Source organism: Pinus tabuliformis, chromosome 8 (genome assembly GCF_031772625.1).
Source record: "Pinus tabuliformis cultivar Carrire ecotype Pingquan chromosome 8, CPIR1, whole genome shotgun sequence".
NCBI classification, from domain to species: domain Eukaryota; kingdom Viridiplantae; phylum Streptophyta; class Pinopsida; order Pinales; family Pinaceae; genus Pinus; species Pinus tabuliformis.
The window spans coordinates 1,559,593,903-1,559,610,681 of NC_142294.1; positions in this window are offsets into that span (position 1 = coordinate 1,559,593,903).

Consider the following 16,779-nt stretch of genomic DNA (forward strand, 5'->3'; position numbering starts at 1 on the left):
GGTATTAATAAGAACCATGGTATTGACCCATGGTATTGCATGTATGAATCCTATATAAGGGATAGAGACTCCCCTCGAGGAGCATAGTGTCTTATTTTGTAATCGAGCCCAGCTCTTTTGGAGGTTGCCCCCTCGAAGAGGCAAGTGAACATTACTTTCCTTTCTAAATAATAAAATACTTGCTGTTATTTCTTATTGTTCTGTGTTCTGGATATTATTTCTTCGTATAGTGGGTATTTTGGTATCTTCTCGTAGGTCAAGAGCATAACATGCAAACCCTGCCTACACATTGCACGTGTATTGGGAGGAAACCATTTATCAAGGTTTAAAGGGTTCGACATGGAGAAAATGTGGCAGCCAGCTCAAACCTTCAGTTTTTAGCCACAAGCCAGCTTTGGAAGCGAAAAGTGCCATCCTGGTTGTTGCGCAATTTCTACGCAGACTTTGCACAATCAGCAGTCAAATTTTATGCTTTTTGTTGTTTTCACTTCATGATGATCATCTTTGAAGATAATATTGTTTTCTTTTAGAAAAAAAAAATATTTTTAAAGTCAAAGAGACTTTTTAGTTTTTGTTTTTTGAGGAAAAGGACTTTAAAAAATATCAGCCTTTCCTCTTTTTGTTTTTTGGATCGATCCACCGTTTGGATCAATGGTATAGTGAATCTAGATGCTTATTATATTTTGTCTATGTCTATTTAAACTCATAAATATATGGAGTAAAGGTTGTTGATGGTTCAACATTGTTGCATCATTTTTTTCAGAATTTACGTGAGTAATTGTAATAAATTCATGGATAGAATGCTTCTGAATTGAGAGTTATTGATTATTGTTTGCAAGGATTCTTATGGTATGATATTTGGAGTTATGTTTATCTATTTATCAGTTATTCTATTGTCTCTTCATGTTTTATGAGTATAATGATCTCGATTTATTTGGAATTCAATTAAGCTGCTCTAGGAAACTGTTTCATATTTTAGTTGCAAATGGAATGTTATATGCTCATAAATGCTATTTCTTCTATCTAGTTTTTCTTCTTATGTATGAACAACATTGTTATACGCATAGGAAGGATTTGTTTCTTCTATTTTTCTCTTCTATAGTATAGCCTATTATTGTTGTCCAAAGTCATGCTTAACAAGCCGTCGTGGAGGATGTCAACTTTACTTACATAAGTAAATTGAATAAAAGGTCAATTGATCACATGTTATCACCCTTTCTACCATTTGTATTTCAACCAAAATTTTCAAATTCCCTTTCAGATCTGGTCTATGTATGCCATATAGTCGAAACCTTTAGTTTCATAAGTTGAGGGAGCCCCATCCGGTTGAAGAAGACCAGTCTCTCAACCCAAAGAGGTTTGTGGTTACCTCTGAGCTTTCTCCTTTCAGCCTGGAGAAAACTACAGAGTGCTAACACTAAATAAAAATTCTAAACATATAATAACAAGGGATTTGTTGGAATAACAAGTTTACAAGTGTTTCGAGGATTTTACAAGATGTTGAATCCATATATGTAGTCAAAAAACCAATTTAAACAACAAAAAACAAGACTTGATAGGATTTTTTTTCCTGAATCTAACCAAAAAATCTAAAACATCTAATAATTAAACAACAAAAAAATTATATGATTGATTGAAAAGAGATTTGTAGAATCCAAGTTGAAAATTGCAAGCATCCTAGCTCAAGACTTTGTGTCCTTTTAAGTGATAGAGGTCATTGTGGGTAAGAGATTCAAGGAAAGAACAAAACCAATCGATGTTTTTGAAGAAAACAATTATCTTCATAGTCAAGATGCCCTTAAGTAATCCAAAGAAAAATGTTGTGTCCTTTGCAAAGTGAGTGCTTCTTGGGAAATTAATGTGGTTATGGTCATCCCTCTATTGTATGAATTTCTAGGTGTAAAAAACATTGTGACCTAATTGGAGGTCAAATGCAAATGTATTGTATGGTAAACATTTTGAAGTCTTTCTCTTTGAGGCGAATGAAGATTGTGACTAGATACTTGTGCATATGGAATGTGCTCAAACATGCCCTCAACAATAGGTTGTCATAAAAACAAAAACAAAAAGCAATTACACAACTTAAACTATCTTTACTCCCAAGCAAGTAAGCAAACAACCCAAATTAGAGAGGTCTTAAGAGGAAAAGTGAAGCAAATCTTTGAAAAGTTCATAGCACAATGGCACACATCCTTGAAAAGTTCATGGCACGATAATCAATGTTTATGTTGAGGAGAAAGAAGAGCATCTAGAAGGAAATTCAAATTTGTAATAGTTCCATGCGCATGACAAGTATAACAATTGTTGTTGATACATGAAGTATTGTAGATATTTCATTAAAATAGTGCATTAGAATATATTTTATAATATTATGAAATTTTAGATTATGTCATTTTTTTAGATCTCAAATTAATGATTATTAGCTTATTGTTTGAATTTATGAAATAAATGAAATTAGAATGAGAAAACCGAATAAAAGAACATGTTATCCATAAATGAAAGCAAATGAATCCTTCATTATTATTACATTAGTTATAGTTAGGTCATCCTAGTATAAGACACATCATGCCCTCTTTTTCTCCTATTTATTAAATAAAGGAGATTCATGCTCCAAATTAGAGTCTATGCAAAACTTAAATCAACATAAAACTTACCCCTATAGTCTCCTACAATTTAGAATCACCAAAAAATAATGTCCCTTTATTAGTTTCTAAATATTAAATATAGGTTAGAAGAATTAGCACTATCTACATCTAATATAATACACATTTTTTCATCAACACAAGTGCAATGAATGAGTTCAAAGTGTGGATTTAAATGTGATTCTTATGTTCTGTAATTCCCAAAATTGGTCTCAATAAAAATACTCCCTAAAATTGACTATGTGAATTATATGGGTTCATCTTAACCCTCAAGTTCAGTAACAATGTGTTTCAAGTGAGCTTCCCAGTTGATCTTAATATGATATGACTATCCCTTCCATGACGACCATAAATGATACTAGTCTATGGTGAAGTATTCATGTAGCTTTTGAGAAAAATCCTTGCTTAACAACAAACTGTAAGATCAATGTCAATAACTATGGTATCTATGACTTGACATATTTTTGGATTAGAAGCCAACCCAATCAAAATATCCTTAAGTTTTTCCATAACCTTTACATTTGAATTATCTAATTGTATAATGTAGGTAGAACAATTGGTAGTGGTGGCACTAATATTTTAGCAGTAAGAATGGGGCATTACATTGGATAATGCTCTTGATTCTACCAAATAGTATGCACATTACAGTTAAATATTTCAAATGTTACCAAAAAAGGAGGTGTTTGCGACTTCATTACTTTCTTGTTATAGTAGCATTCATGGTAGTTTTCTATTTTGTTTTAGACTTTTGTTTTATATAATATTTCTATTTGGTTTTGACAGGTTTCTATTTTACTTCAAAATTAGTTATTTCTTTATGAAGTGAGTTAAGTGGTGTTTTGAAGGTCTTCACGATGAGATCTCTATGAGGAATGCTACAAACATCATGCATTGGCACATTCACTTTTGTCTTCTCCATATCCTCAATAACACTATATTCCACAGTAAGCAGAGGTGGTTTGTTATTGTTGTTTTCTTTGGTGGGGTAGAAACTATGACCTTTCTAGGTGTTGTACTAGGCTCATAGGGAGGAATAATTTAAGGAATAGGGCCTTTAATTCTTAAATTATCCCTTTGAGCTATTAGAGTGGTCCGGAATTACTCCACCACCACTTCCTCTTCTTCCTCATCCTAAAGGCCAAGGGATATATCCCACAACAACATGGTTGCTTCATCTGTTTGTTCTTCATCTTCAACTTCTTGGGAAGGATTTTCATGTTATGTTTTTTGGTTACAAAGCTACTTCACTATCAAAGCCTTGGAGCTAATCCATTAAGGACATGTTTTCTTAATGAAATATGTAATAGTTGTCCATCCCTACCTCACCCAAGTTTAGGATAATATTGGAAGTTTGTATAGATCTCGGGGGCATAATAGCTTCTTTGTAAAGTGGTATGGAAGTTCTATGCTTGGAAGTAACCTCTTTGAGGTTCCTTTTTAGATCAAAACCTCATTTGGATTACTTTTTAATTGAACGAAGCTAACTTTTTAGATCTATTCAATCCTTTTCTTGTGGATCACAATTAGGTTTCACAAGTGGTTTGGGAAAAGCAAGAAGTTTCTTTGGAACAATTGTAATTTTGGTATAATCAACCCCAGGGTTTTCTATTAAAATTATCATCCTTATCTCTACCTTTTTACCCTCTTTGAAATATTTATTTAAAATGGCCTTTGCAACTCTTTTGATGAACATAACAATGGATGCATGTAGAGTAGATGTAAATATTCAACTATAAGTTCTTGAGCTAGTATGGAATTTGTTGAAAAATTATTAATGGTAGTGGTGAAACATTGGTTAAAATCTTGTATTCATTCCTTTTATCCACTTTAATAGCTATTAATTCTTTCAAGAGTGTAGCATGGGTTGATTCATCACCATATTTGTTAATAAATTCCATTTCAAATCCTTCCCAACTTGTGATAGACCCTATAAGTAGGTTAAAATACTAGTGGATGTTTATTCCTTGAAAATGTAAGACACATCTTCTTGTTCTATATTCATCAACTAGATGGCCAAGTAGAAATATGTAATGTGATCCTTTGGGAGGCCTAACTTATGTGGGTTAAACTTTGGGAGTATGTGCTTAGAATGTAAGGTGGATCATGGAGTTGCTTTGGTATGGTCAAGGCATCTTGAGCTCTTTGGGCAAGCAGTAGAGGTTGATTCCCTACCATTTGGGTGTTAATTATATGTCACAAGATCTCACAAACGTGTTTATTAGTTTCAACTTATGAAGTGTACGTTGAGGAAATTGAAGAGTGAGAAGGTGAAACAAGGGAATGGGTTGGTGATATTGGGTTCCAAGGCTGTGGGAATTTTTGAAGAGAATGGCAAACCAAATTGACTTTAGTTTTAAATAAAGTTTGTTATTAAGTATGAATGTCCTTCTCGCTAGCTCTTTTATCTCTAGGAAGCAATGGCGTGATGGGAAAATCGCTAATTCATTAAGTGTATGCTTAAGTAAGATGGTGGAAAGTGTTAACTTCTTGATTGGGAATAGTATATTGGGGCTTAGTCTTTTGGAAATCATGATTTTCAAAACCAATAGACTATCTTTGAAGACTATTTCAGGGTCTAAATTTTCACCTCAGGTGTATGTGTAGTCGTAGTACAAGTCATAATGTGAAGAATCATAATGCAAAGTGTGTGATTGGATTTTTTCTCTACCAACCATATAAGACTTTCCCTCCTTCTAATGCCAAAATCATTAATGGGGTAAAATATCCCTTTCGACGATAAGGGTTATCCTTAGTGAGAAGTCACATTTACATCTCACGTTGTTTGGAATAGGGAACTAATCTAGATTTTGGCCTACAAATGTCACTAGTTTTTAAATATTATTTTGAATCGTGTAATGTTAAATTCGGATGTAGATGAGATTCAATTTTATATGTGAAGTGAACATCTATGCAAAGTTTTCTTAACTTGGAGAGAGTAATTAACAATATAAGCACAACAATAAACATATATCTACTATTATCTTCAACAAGAGGGTTACTAAGTTAATAAAAACATAGATATAAATAACTAGATGTAGAACACTAAAACAATCTAAAATAAAACAACTAGTTATGGTCCTATACGTATTTCCTTAAACAAACATCTAAGAGATAAATAGAAACAAAAATGCCTTCTTTATACATGGAAATCATCTGCATTATAAAGAAACAATATTACTACAACTCCAACACTTGACAGGGCAATAGAAGAAATTCTACATACTTCCACATTCTCCCAAAATGGCTTGGCCAATTCCTCATTAAAGTTCTATAAAGAGGTGTGACCAACCAAAGGTCCCTACTTTGTTGGGAAAAAATACTTTTATGGAACTCTCTCATAAGTTCCCTCGGGAAACCATTTTTTTATGAGCTTTTTTATTCTTTCCTTGAAAAAATATCTCTTCAAACTTCTCTTGGACATGTGGTGGTTTGATTCCATTTCATAAGTACCATAACTTTGCCCCTATAAAATTGCTACTTTTGAACTTTATTCACATTTACTTTTAAGTATAATTTACTTCCCCATGAAAGGCTTTAGTCATTTTCTCCTCAAAACATTTCAACATGAGTTTTGAATACAATTAATTGTTTTTAACAATGTTGAGTACACATTCCTTTATTTACATTTCTTGTTGTGCATTCTTGCCACCTTATTTAAACTTTACATCTTGTTTGGATTTATTATCAACTTCTTGTTTCTTTCATGCCTCTGCTTCCTTCTTTGGAGCCATATATATGTGTTTACATATTACTCATTTGAACAAAATAGTACACATGATACATTATTGAAAATTGAAATAATCCCATGGTTATAACATGTTATAGTAACTCTAATGATTTGTTTTTCAAAAATAAAAAATATACTACCTTTATTTCAATTGCATCTTGCGTGTATATTGTAAATCTCATTACTTCTCTTGAATGGGGATTGAGAGATGGAATTATTCAAAAATTTGGCTCTATCGAGGCATTAGAACCATAATTTGAAAATTTGTTGGAAGGGCTCTTGATTGGAAAATTAGGGCTAATTCATAAATTGGGCTAATTATTCAAAAGAAGGAAAATACAACCATTATCGGAAAAATGGCCCAATTTCGAAATCAAGCCCGATCTAAGAATAAAACGCATAATCTTAATAAAAATATGAAACATATGTCCAATTCAAAGATTAGGCCCGATTCAAGTATCAAGGACAAAATATGAATGGAGAACAAGCGAGGATTGTTGAAAAGATTAGGCTCAATTCCACAATCTCGGAAAGAATTATCTTGAAAAATAGGAAATGACTTGCTGAAAAGATCAGAGCCAATTTGGAAATTAAGGAGAAAAATAAGAAAGATGGAAATAAGATGGACTAATTCAAAAAATGGGCCTAACGGAGAGATTTAGGGTTAAATAAAATTCAAACAAAGAAAAGGGGTCAATTATGAGATTGGGACCTATCAGAAAATTGGGAATAAAAAGAGAACTTGAATGGATAAAAGGGTCTGATACATAAATCAAGGTTGATTTAAGAATTGGGGTTAAAAAATGAATTGTGAAAATGAGGAAATAGTAGATTATTTTGAGGATTGAAGCTCCTCATATAATAAAAAATAAGGTTAGAAAAATAAAAATCCATGAGTGTGAAATCAATTTTTAAATCAAAATTAAGAAGAGCATAGTGCAAATAAGGAAAAGAGTGCCTAAATAAGAAATCAAACCCAATTTTAAGATTGGTCGTACAATTTGAAAAATAATTAAAATGATGCTCAATTTTAGAACCAAGGGTAAAAAGTCATAACAAAATGGACCTTTCAACAATGACAAATCTTCCAAACATTTACAAATGCTCAAATAAATGAGAAATTGGCCATGTGTGAAAAGCCCCGAACAATGAAAACCCCAAAGATAAGTCTTGAATTTGAATGCAATTTTCCATGAAAACTAAAGGCAAACTAAACCTCAAAGCAATGGAAGAAGGGGTCCCAAAGTTTTGAGAATGCGGGGAAGTTGTTCAGGCTTCAACAAGACCCCATAACAAATTCACGGGGAGTAAGAGTACACAAAAAATACTTGAATGCATTTTTAATTTAGATTTTTATGTAGAATTTGTATTTGTTTGCATATTGATAAAATTGGATATTAATTTTAGTATCATTTAAAGTTGGGGGACGAAATTATGTTTTACTATCATGCTCAATTGTTTCCAAGTGTTTAATAATATGATTGTCTAGCTTGGTTTAGTTACAACAAACTAATTTGTGTTGTTGTTAATATAATATATAATCACTATAACGATAAAAGGAATGATAACTAAACTAACTTAGTGAATATGGTTGTTTTATTTAAAAGTAACAAAGGATGAGAATAAAGGAGAAAATATCAATGCCACTTTTCATGGTACATGTGTAGATAAGGATGGTGATGCCATATATGTTATTAAAAATATTGGCGACTGTGTGCTCTATGAGGTTGTTTTCTTTAGAGGTCAAATATTTTTCTTAGATGAGGGAAATTTAATAATAAAATGTGAATTGTATTTTATTACTAAAAATAATGGAAAAGAGAATTCTAATGTAAGGTTAGGAACTAGTAAAGGTTAGTGAAGTTTATTAAATGTGGATTGAGCCCCTCACAATGTTACATGTGCTACAATGTCCCAAGGATAATGAGATCATTCTTCATTCATTGTTCATATGCAATCAATATGTGTGTGTGTGTGTGTGGGAGAAAGATAATCATGATCCAACATGAGATCCTTGTTCTCATACAACTATGGACAATGGGAAAAATGCACGCTTTTGAGTGAGATTATGGGCCCTTATACTTGGCTTTTTTCACTTAGTCAACTTAACTAAAAAGGACCCAAAGAAATTTCATTAGACAAATGAATCCACATATTTTAATATAAGATAAAATATTTTACCATTTTAAAAGCATTGTTTCCAAAAATTTGAAACTTAAAGATATGTAAGGCATTCAATATTATAAATAAATCTTATCATTATGGGGAATGGATGTTCATACTCTTTTACAATAATAAGGTTATACATTGAAATATAACTTACCAACCAGTTTGGGTGCCTTCAACCCACCCTTTCATCACACTAAACTTTGATGACACTTCAAAAGGTAATTGAGGGTGTTCAAGGATAGGAGATATCTCAAGGGATGCTAATGGTTACTTGGAAACCTACTATGTTCATAAAATAGGCAGTTCAAGTAATAATGAAGTAGAGATGTTAGTGCTTAACTTAGGCTTTAGGAATTCCTTAGATTGAGTGTCAAATCCCTAATTATGAAAGAGTATTTTATTGTCATGATAGAGAAAGTTCAAAAAGTACCTCGATTCAGGGAATAAAGCAACTAGAAGTTCACCAACGATTAATCTATGAGCTACAAGACACCCTTCACTAAGTTATTTGAGTGGGGTTAACCCAATGCTTTTGAATAACTTAGTTTGAATAATGTTCAAAGAGCAGAGAATTTAGTGGAAGATGCTCTTGTCAATATAGGGACAACTCTTCAAATGATATCACAACAAATTGCCAAGACATCCACTTTTGACTTGAGTCGATGCTCTTCGACCCAATCATCTTATTAAAAAAGAAGGGACTAGTGCCATTGGTAAAATATGGGAACCTCAAGCCCAATGTCAACATAAAATATCTAAACTCTAACATGACTAACAAATATAAAACTAATATAACCAGAGCCTTGGACAATGGAATATTAGTCATTATGTTTATATAATATTGATCAATTGTCATTCCTATAATTCTAGTAAGTCCCCAATGAGAATAGGAGAGGTTAGAGCACATATGATCAAAACAAATAAAATGACCTTACCTTGAATGATGCTTTATATTACTATGCTATCACATTTATGCCAAGTCCATATCACGTTAATTATTACAAGTTACACCCCACTTACCTTCATTGTGTGGAAAATAATAATTGCTTCTTCTATCTCATTAAGAACTTGGAGGATAACAATACTTCCTCTCATCCCTAGTGTGATCAAGTGGTAGCTTATCAAACTTCAAACATTTAAATCATATCATGCCAATTCCAACTAAAATTTGTCTCTGCTTGAATAATTCAATAAATAGTGGTAAACTCAACTTTGAAATATCTTAACCATTCTATTTAAAACACATTTGGTGGGACCTCAAGGGTGTATTGACTAGTGCCATATTAAAAGTTCAATTAACTAGTACCATATATGGATATAACAATTTGTACTTATTTACATTACACGATAACCATGGAGACAGATCAAAATTTTAAAAGGTGATAAGACATTTTTGTTTCATTATAGTTATGTGTATGCATATGGTAATTATTGGATGTAGAGTTTAATCACATTCAATGAAACCGCATCATGATTAAGGTTTCCCATTGGTATTTTCTCTTTAAGGGAGCATATTAGGGTAGAATGGAAAATATAAAATATTTAGGTCACTCCTTGAGTGTACAAGTGGTTAACCTTCAATATTATCATTCTCAAGAGCTATAGATTCTAGGAAGGTTAAAAAGCCTACATGATAATATCAAAGACCCATACTTAAAATCACAAAAACAACTTATAAGTTTACTTAGGATTCTATAGTGCGCATATAAAATTATTCTATCTTCTCTCATTATTTTTTCCTTCCTTTGAAATTATATTTTTGTGTCATGTCGTCTATATCTGGTTTTTCCTTAAGTTTTTATGTGGATAATAGTGTCATTCCTTGAATTTTAGTGGCTCTTTATTAACCTTGTTATTTTTATACTAAGGCATTGAGTCATTAGGGTTAAATACTTTGTTACAACAAGGAGGGGATGAATGCTTTGAGAACAAAGTTCTTAAAATTTCCAAGGTACTTTGTATTAAAGGATTTGAAAGGCCTTAACATTAGGGGTGCTCATTGTATGTTAGTAAAGCACTGTAATATTTGACTAACAAGAATATTTGTTTTTAATAATCACTTTTAGTCAACATGAGTTAGTAGAAACTTCTTTATTTTTTACTTTCAATGGAAATAATTGCATTTTCATGCTATAGAAGTCACCCTTTGGATTAGAGGCTATGAGCATGGTTTTTATTTTCAACCAAAGTTTCCCAAGGCTTGCACTTGGCTCCACCCATTTTTCACAAGCACAAGCATACATGAGCATGAGAAGAAGCATTAACATGTCAATGGAGAGACTTTAACCCCGATGATAGAAATACAAAAACCCTCACTTTCAAGAGATATGAAAACCACCATTAATGATTAATGGAAACGTTCATTATGCAACCTTGTTAGCTCCCAATTTATATCAATAATATCCTCAATTATTGTAAAGGCTCCAATTGTGGTAATTTTTCCCTGTTAGTGTGTTCTCTTTGTCATACATTGTCACATTCACCTTACATTATAGTTACCTCGGGAGCACCCCCACACTACTTTAGTGCAATTTCTTTACACTCCTAAATTTTTTCTTGTTGAAAAGGGATACAAAAGTATTATGCATTTATCATTTTCCCTGTTGTTTGATGATACCCCTATTTTTAATTGTGTAGATATCTACCCCCGACTCACCTTCAACGTGAACTTTGGATCCTCTTTTACATCCTTCTTGGAAAGCCTCTACCAATGGACGATAGGGACAAGAATATAATTCATTTTTAGAATCTTTTGATTGAGACTAAACAATTGATCAACTCTTTGAAAGTGAAGGTAGATACTTTGAGAACAAGGAGAAAAAATGATACATTAAGGTAGGACATACTTCTAATGCTTACATAGTTTCATCTTGTGACCCCCATATAACACATTGAACTCCAAACCCTATTCCTCAATACCCATGCACACCAAGCAAGAAAAAGTGGATTACATAAGAAACTGTCAAGCACGGCGTTGAGAAACATTGTGACAATATTAGATACTAAGTATATCAAATTATACTTCAGAATTAAGAAGAACCACAATTGAATGTTGATTTGGAATAGGATAAATTCCCTGTTAAATACTTACCCATATCATATCTCATTAGGATCATAGAATCCTTTCCCAAGCAATGATGGAGGTAGAATAAGATCCTAGAGATACTTTTACATGCATAGTTAAAATTATTGAAATAGTCCTCAAAATTCATGGAGATAAGTAATAATTCTCTCCATTGCATTAAGTAATTTATCCACTGACACAAGACACCCAACCTCGCTAGGAAACCTTATGATTTTCTTCACATCCATCCCCTCATAGAAGATCTACTCTAACCAATTCGTCATCAATTTCTAGAAATCAAGCAAGAGATCTCCAATCTAAAGCAATAAATGAATTCTATAAGAAACAATAATGTTTGTAACCTTTTTATTTTTTAAATTTTCAAACACTAAGAAATTCCATTCCAAACACATTTACATTTCTCTATAAATTACTATGAATTCAACTTAAACAATTCATCACAAAAAATATTACAATATTCTATAGTTTATTGCCTTAGATCTCACACTTATTATTATTATCTTAATTCTCAAATTTATGAAAATAATCAAAACCCATATGAATGAACAAACCATTCACACAAATGAACATAAATATGTGACCTAGGAAACCAAATACAAGAGAAAAACTAGTTGAAAGGTGAGGCCTATGCTAATGATGTTCTCTTTTTCTTGGTTATGAAGGTTCAAGTACAAAGAAATGGGAATTCACTATGGAGTTGTCATGGACATTGTGGCATAAATGGTTGCAATCAAATCTTCTTCCTCTTCTGTTATTCGCTAATATTCCACTCCTATATTATTTTCTCAACTATGGAACAATAAAAATACCAAAATAATAAAACCTTGTTTATTCTTAGTGGCCTACTATTTAACATAGCCTAATAATTATGTAGCGTAAGGGTTAGGGTTTTTGCATGCCTCAACCCTCTAAATGTTAGGATTTATACCATCTAGAATATTATTAAAATTACATATTTGATAATACCTATATGTGTGATTAATGAGGGTTGACTTCCCATCCTCTTGGTACCATGGTGATAAATAGGGCCTGTGAATTTGCAGGAGGCATAACTTCCACATGCAAACTCCAATTGAGGAAATTTTTGCAATGTTGGAAAGATTTCAATGTGTAGAACAAATTTGAGGTTCTAAAGCTATTCTCCCAAAATTTTACCCCCAAAAGTGTTGTTTTATTCCTCAAACTAGCTCTAGAAGGTTATAGACCCCAACACATCAAATTAGGACCTAGACCCAAAATGTGCCCTAAAAGGAAATCTCCCCATTTTTCCATCGAGAAAGTACCAATATAGGTGAAAAATTATATAATGATCTTTCTAGATAATACCTCCCCATTTATGGAGGTTTTGGTCCCCAAAATATTTTTCTAAATATCCTTTATCTTCTTCCTAGAGTATCATTTGGCCTTACCTGGAAGTTGTCCTTTCAACACTATCTACAAGAGTTTATGCTACCCCTATCTTGTAGTTTTGTACTTCTTCTACAAAATTGTATCTTTTTCCAAGTCTACTTGAACAAATTCTAAGCCATTTATGGTAGGTAGGCTTTTCCTTTTAGTTTCTTGATCCAACATGGAAGGCTCATAGAGTTTCAAATTTCCACATTCACTACTAAGTAATTATGCATATACAAGGGTAACATAAGTTTATAGGCATTATCATCCACCTTATCTAATACATTGATAGGACCATACCGTAGATCCTTGATATTCTTACAAGGACCCCATGACCTTTATTTGTTCAAATGCAACCAAACTTTGTCTCCCACTTTGAGTTTTTTTCTCAATTATTGTTGATCATGTTCGGCCTTATACTTTTCCTACAAACTTTTTTCAGTGCTTCATGTACTTGTAAATGGATTTGCCTGTTCTTTTTGACATTTTTTTTTCTTTTATTGCATCTCTTGTGGAGTCTTCCCTCACTCCTCCTTATTATCCACGTACAACATCCAAGGGTGAAGGTGGAAATGCCCATAACAAGTTTCAAAAAGACACTTACTAGTATATGTGTGGACCACTCTGATATAATATTATTAAATATAAATCAAATTTTCATCCCATATTTTTGGACGCTTTTATTATAACTCAAAATTTGAACCAATGTCTTGTTGAATACTTCTTTCTACCCATCTGTCTATGGATGGAAGTTACAAATCTCTTCAACTTGGCCACCATATTCTAACAAAGTGTAGTCCAAAAGGCATTAAAGAAACTTGATATCTCTATTAGAAATGATACTCCTTGGTATCCCAAAGTACAAAAGTTTTTTCCAAAACCCAAAGTTCCCGACAACCTTAGAGGTGTGAGCCTCTATGAGAAGTTGAAGTCCTTCACCTTTAGGGACATAAAGCTTGTTTAGATTGTAGGCCAACCCATTCTAGAGATATATTTTTACTTACCATTACCTTCTTATACATAAGTTTGGCCTTGTAGCTATTGAAGCCCCTATTTAAAGCTCTCATCTTCTACATATGCCTCTTTGTATGAATCATGGGTAAAAGGATCCATGTGCATAAGAGTTCCCAAAGTTGTTTGGCTAACCTTGAAAGCATGTATGCCAAATTATTAGTGTTACCCTTCTTATATTTGATGACTAGATGTGGCTACTACAAAATATCCATCCATTTATAGTGTCTAATTTGCTAAATTTGACTTTGGGCTTGCAAATACTGTAGTGCTTAGTGTTCAATGTGGATAATGATTTCCTTTCCCATTACATAGTGATTCCACTTCTTAAGGGCATAAATATTCTTATCATATCTAGGGTATTTTAGGATTCCACCTTGAAACATTTTAGAATGACAACATACTACCTTAATTCCCTGCAGCAAGAATACTCTTGTTGTATATCCACTTGCGTCCATCTCCAATTCGAAATGATTTTGTATAGCTAATGAAAGAGCTATTACTACACTAATATACCATTTTATCTCATCAAAATATTTTCGCTAATCATTTCCGCACTAGAGACTCTTATCACTAGTTGTTATGGCATGAACCATGTAGCTATAACTGAAAAGGATACTATGGAATTTCTTTATTACTATGTTTCCCCAATGAAGCCCTTAACCTTAGTGACAGTAGTGGGAGTTGGCCACTTAATCCATAAAGAAGGGACTTATAGCTTACTCACTTCACCGAAAAAAAAAAAATCCTTGGTTTGAAATCAAAGTCTTAATCTTTGTTCTTCTATTATTGTAAATAGAGATTTATATTTAGAAGGGTTACTAGACCTTTGTCCTTTTACTTGTATAGGAATTTTTGCAATCATTTTGTGCTTCTCTCCTTGGCCCAGAAGACCCACTGAGAATGAGAATGGAGGCATAGATAGGGATAACTAGGGGGTGAGGGGAGGTCAACAACCATGCTACTTCACTACTCATACCTCAAATTTCTCTTCTATTCACTTTTCTTATTACATTTAATTCTTCATTCTCCTCTCACATTATCATTATTTCTCATTCAACCTTCACATTTACATTGATCACATAGTTTGTTGACCTTCATGCATTACCAATTTATTCTTGTAGGTACTGAGTCTTATACACATTAGTTAGTTTGGATCCATTTCAAAGAAATATTTGTAAGATCTATCTTGAGTTACCCCACACCAATCACATACCCCAAATAAAATAATGACCACTCATTAATCTCACACCTCTTAGGTTTAGCCAACAACTAATTATTTTTCAAAATATTTAGCACTTGAATGAAATGTGAAATATGCTCTTCCTAAGTAAATCTATAAACTACAATATTATCTAAGCACACTATCACAAAATAATATAAAAAGGGACGCAATACATTATCCATGAAATGCATAAATGTAGTTGGAACATTACATAAACCAAAAGGCATTACCAATCATTTATATAGTCATCTTACCTTATCTGGAGGAAATATTCTAGGTATCTTCTTCTTTAACTCATACCCGGTGGTTTCTTAATTTGAGATCCAACTTGGTGAAGTACTTGGTACCTTACAACTAACCTAGCGAATCATTAATCCTAGGTAGAGGGTATTGATTCTTTCTTAAAGCTCTATTTTGATACACATTCCTCAAGTCCCATTATTCTTGGGTACTATGATGATAAATGAACACAAGGTGAGGAGCTTGTTTGAATTACTCCTCACTCCAATAATTGTTGTAACTATTTCTTCTCTCTGTTTACTCTAGGATAGATTGTCTATGCAACCCAATATTTGGCAATGGGTGTTAGGTAATAACTATTTATAAGCTCTGGCTGTCATCTCCCTGTGGCGGTTATGTGCCCCTAGAAGAGTTTTTCTTATCGACTTCCAATGGTGTTTATTTTATGACCGCGTCTGCTGGGGGCAAGCCCATTTGGCTCGCTATCCCTACCTCTCTGCCTCTCCCGGTAGTGGGTTTGGCTCTTTTGTCTTCAACTGTGTTTTTCTTGTCCATCAGTGCCTGTTGCGTTTGTGCTGCTTGGCTTGGAGTCCCTATCTCTCTGCATCATCTCTCATGTCTATTTGTTTGTCACGACCCTGAGCTCCTTCCTCCTTGGGCGCTTCTCGTTGTCTGATTTGATTGAATTATGTTGTTTTGGTCAGAGGGGGTCATAGCTTTCTCGAGAGCAGTACTATCAGCCTTTTTGGTGGGCATGTCGACACCTGCTCAGGATAGGCCCCTGTAGGCTGCCACCATGCCTCTGCAGGTGGAAATTGTTGCGTTCAACTCTCTTGTCGCCTCTGGCCCAAAATTCTGCAAGCAGGGGGACTCTAAGTTTGTGAAGAAAGCTGATGATATCCCCAAAATTGATATTTGTGCCCCTCAAGCTCGTTCGAGAGCTCTCTAGCTGGCCGACAAAGGCCTTATTGGGTAGTTCATGGGCCTTTGGCCTTCCCCTCGTACTGTCAAGGCCTGGGTTGAAAAGAACTGGAATCCTCTGATCAAGGGGGGAGTGATTTCCTCCTTCTGTGGCAAAGGGTTCTACATTTTTTATTTTGAAAACCGTTTGGATCGTGACCTTGTTTTTCGAAGTGGCCCATATTTTATGGGGGCCCAGGGGCTCTACCTGGATCGGTGGAGTCCCAGTTTCAATCCCGACTATGATGTTCCTTCCTCGGTTCCTGTTTGGTTGAAACTCCCTTACCTCCCCCTACACTGTTGGAATGATGCAACATTCCGGCTTATT